Consider the following 4,460-nt stretch of genomic DNA (forward strand, 5'->3'; position numbering starts at 1 on the left):
ACATGTCAACGAATATCACACCAACAGAGTTCATCCATTGACAGTTTTTTGCTAAAGGTGCGCTGTGGCATGAGATACCTCTACTTTAAGGTTCTGTGTCAGCCGCTTGTGTACCTACGTCTTTGTGTCCACTGGCCAGTTGTAAGGGAAACCATTTGGTGATGCGTCTGTTGCCTGTTGGTGATGCGGACCCCGATCATTATGACGTGCAGACCATGCTGGATATTTAACGCGACCGCAACACTAGCGGCGCAGTAAAACACATCACGCTCAGGCTGCTTCGCATAACGCGACTGGCTGACGGGTAGCGGTGAGAACGCGTGACAAAAACGCCCCGTTGACCACGATTGCTGCATAACTCTGCCTTCATCAGGCTAGTTTTTGCCATCGATACAAATTTTTCATATCATTACTATCACAACCTGTCTGAGCCAGCTCCGGTTGCACAACGCCGCGGAACAGGGTCGTTTAGCCGCGCCTGCACTATTGCCCAATTCACCTACACACCGACCAAACTGGAGCGCAAGCTGCCGGCCTGGGTCCTGTAAACGGCACGGTGAACTGCGCGGACCAGGCATATCTGCGCAGCCGGAGGAATGATAACATTCCGTGGTCACGAAAACGCACCGCAGGGCCGATTGTCCGCCGCTGTGGAGTACACATGCCCATGCTGTCGAGTAGAGCACCTTTGGGATGAGGAATACTGCCAGCGGACAAAGCACTCACCCAAGATCCCAGATATCATCGAGGCCAGGCAGCTCCTTACGGTGTAAGTGGCTGGAATGCATTCCTCATGCTTTGGTAAAAAAAAAAAAACAGCGTTTGACACAATGACTTCACATACAGTCTGACGCTAGACGCATCTGAGACCGTGCGTGTGCCGCGCGAGCTCTCAGTCACACCATTAGCGTCCAAAAGAGGTCAGCCGGCGAAGCGACGGGCCCCGTTGTCAGAGCTCAAGGTCACGGGAGAGCGATGAGCTCGCGCTGGCGCCGGATCTGGGTGTGCTCCAGTTACGAGGCTCTGTCGAGCCGCGCGTGACACTCGTCAATGCGAACGGTCGCTCGGCCGACGCCAGGGAGACCAGGCTGACAAGCAGGCACGCGCGTGCAGCACCGGCTGGCTGGAGGGACAGCAGACGCATCAGACGCTGGCGAGCATCGCTGGTGGCGGCGCCGTGGCCGGCGGCGGGCCCGGTCGGCCGGCCGTGACCAGCGGTGGCCGGCCGTGTCGCCGGTCGGCCGGGCGCGGGCACGGCTCCGCCACTTTCACGGGTGGGCCGCGACCCTTGCGCGGCCGCCGGCGGCGCCGGCGCCGCTCCCAGCTGGCCGGCCCAGGCGGCGTCTGGCCACAGCGGCGAGACCGAGCCGCGCGCGGGCCCGAGTCGGGTCGAGTCGCGACCGCTGCCGACGCCCGCGAGCTAGGAGGGCTGCAGGGCTGCTGCTGCGAGCGGCGGGACGTGCCGCTGCGACACTGTCACGGTCGCTGCCGTCGGTGCGAGCCGCCGGTCCGGTGGGGCGGCGCGAACAGGTGAACTCGGTGCCCGGGCCGCTGGGCTGAACCGCCTGCCGCCGCCGGCCGTCCACGGCCGGCTCGTGCCACCTGTCGACCTGCGACCTCTGACGTCATGGAAAAGACTGCCCAGCGGCAGCGGACGACCTGCGCCACACGCCATGCGCCGTTGGGGCCTCCAGCTACGGTAAATATTCTGCTGACTCTGACCGGTCTGCAGGCTGATGCGGAACATTTTTGGGCACTGCATTCGTAATCAAGGGAGCTGTCTTGTTTCTGTATGGCCAGCACGTGTTGATTGTGTTGGGATTTGTTCGCATGAATACTAACATTTGCTTGACAACGTCATCTCGTCAAGAAATTGTGCTATTGCGTGTGGCATGATTTCCTCAAATATCTGCTTTGAAGCGCAGCAATCTGCTATCTTGTTAACGGAAAATCGGACGCCATTTAATCATATCAAACCTAGTTGTACATACAGCGTTTACATGTGCATGCCATGGTCCTGCGCTGTCTCCCAAGATAGCGCAGGACAGCTAAAGATCATGAAAAACATAACGAACATTAAACTTATTGGGCTGAACAAAATATCCCTATATCTTTCTTGGCGTGTTTAACGACCAACCCGTCTTTCGCCGCGCTGCAAAATGATGCTTTCGATTTACTTTCGCTTCAATCGACTTGGTTGGGTTTGATGACTGTCTTGACAGTTCGATAACATCATGCAACTTTATATGTAAGATAAATATTCGACTTTGCTAGCACATTCATTAATGCGCTCGCGAAAATGTACGCGAAAGCGTCGCATACCTCAAGTAGCCTCTGATGAAGCCAGACAGCATCTCACGCAGTCAGCCTTACACAATCTTACAACAGGTCAATTTGGCCTCGACTGAGTGTCACGATCAGTATTGCACACACACGGTGTTCAGCGGAAACTGGCAACTCGTGACAATACGCTTTCCTTGAGTGCAGAAATTCGTCGAGCCTTGCTCTGTCGTGGATCGTAATGTGAACGAATAGTTCCAAACCTTCCCATGTGGAAGGACAAGTGAGGGATAACCTTCGCCGGTGGGGCACAGGCACTTCTCGCCTTTATGTGTGGAGGCCCACAAGCACGATATAATGCAGAAATATGAAGTATCTTTAGGTATGCAGAGATAATCGATGTCTAATTTATACGCGCCCTCTACAGTTACCGCGCATACATGAAGGACGGGGTTTCGTAGCTATCACCAAATTCCATACAGTTCATGCTGATGAGGCACGTGAAACGTCAAACCATGTTAGAGTATTGCACGTTGTAACCCAACAACTTTTGCCTTTGGCACATTTGCACAATGCCGGCGTTAAATGGGCCTACGTCTTAAAGACGTTTGCTATAGGCCGCCTATGACAGTCATTCAGCAGCAGTCATTCGGTCAGAGTGCGGCGTAAGACAGCTTGGAATGCATGCTACATGACATACGATCATGGTGTGACGGCTGGACGTCAGAAACCGTTGCCATGACCTCGGGAAAAAGGGTATGGTACTGTGAAACGGACGGTGAGGGCTTAAACTCGATGCCTGAAAATTATGGCACTATGGCTGAAACAGGTAAGACGTTGTCTGAGAATGATGTCAGCCGGCCTCACTGGCAGCTGGTGTATTGTTGAGGCTTTCTTAAGTCACTTGCGGCTCGAAAAAACCGCCACATTCGTTCCGCCCTTTCCATGGTATCGTAACATACCATTCTGCAGCCAACAATGAAGACACACGCAGACACAGCTGCTGAGACGTGTCAGCGAACTGGGCCACACTGAAAGAACAATTTATGTCAATTCATGTCGACTGTCAACGAGTTTAGCAGAGTTTCTGTTTGAACGCAGTCGCAACCCCACGTAATACATCTTGACCCTCGGCAGCAGCATGCGTCTTCATGATTGTCCCGCGGTGAGAGACCGCTGTCGAATGCGGGATTTCAAGACAGACACTTAGGCTGCGAGTTCGCAAGAAAACCGTATAACATAATGGCACTATTCAATCTTGTTTTCGCTTAGCTCAGTCAAGACAAGTTCATGCCATCCGCAGACATCTGAAAATATATCTCACATAAACGGGTCTTTCACGATCGATACGGTAGCCACAACTACAACAAACTTATCTCGGTAAGAAATGACGGGACGATACACGTTATGACGTGCGTCCTACCAATCTCAGCAATGATTTAATCATCATTGACAGAAAACCGTATTAATCCCACAGTCAAGCATGAGCCGAGTCGGGGCAAAGGGCCCGAGCCAACCCGACCGAAACCGAGCGCGCGCTGTCTCGGGCCAGGCAGCCGCTGGCCGCCGGCTGGCTGAACGCGGGTCGACAGACGTCGGACATTCGCAGACCATGTCCCAACGGAACAGTCAGGCAGCGGGGGCACAGGGCAGGACCAAGACATCGGTGACCAGCTCCCAGGCCGCCCCGCTGATCACCAGGCAAAAATCGGTACGTGATTTCGCTCCGATTGAAGTGCATCGTGGCACTTGAATCACTAATTTAATCGTGATATTGATATCAACCGTGGTTGTCATGATCCCTTATTCGCCTGCATGAAAAAGTAAAAACAATTTTTGAGCTGTCAGTCACTTAGGAACCTCAGTGGTGTGCAGTTTATGCACGCCACCAAATCGTGCAGAACGCTACGCCCGTGCACAGTGAGTTACTTGTCACGTCTGGACGCCCACGCTTGCTGGCCGCACGAACATGGGGTGTGCAGCGAAAGGCACCTGGCCGAGGCCTCGGAGCCGCGACCCCAGCCCGCAGCACGTGCTGCCGCAGCCCCGCCCCGGCCCGTCCGCTCGCCATCAACGGAGTGGCTCGTGCAGTCCTCCGCTCGTCAGTGACCCACGGCGCTGCCGCATCGGTCGGCTCTCACAGCTGGGCCGGCCCTTCCAGGCGCCTGACCTGAGCGGAC

General features: G+C 54.9%; 1 long non-coding RNA gene across 1 annotated transcript; it reads left to right on the forward strand.

Moving 5' to 3' along the window:
- The first annotated feature begins 1,422 nt into the window (after window positions 1–1,422).
- LOC119102198 (uncharacterized) lies at window positions 1,423–4,460 on the forward strand. The gene is made up of 3 exons (XR_005094663.1): window positions 1,423–1,699; window positions 3,758–3,991; window positions 4,442–4,460. It is a non-coding gene; the product is annotated as an uncharacterized LOC119102198 (long non-coding RNA).

The sequence above is a fragment of the Pollicipes pollicipes genome, unplaced genomic scaffold (assembly GCF_011947565.3).
Source record: "Pollicipes pollicipes isolate AB1234 unplaced genomic scaffold, Ppol_2.1 Scaffold_5724;HRSCAF=6776_pilon_pilon_pilon, whole genome shotgun sequence".
NCBI lineage: Eukaryota > Metazoa > Arthropoda > Thecostraca > Pollicipedomorpha > Pollicipedidae > Pollicipes > Pollicipes pollicipes.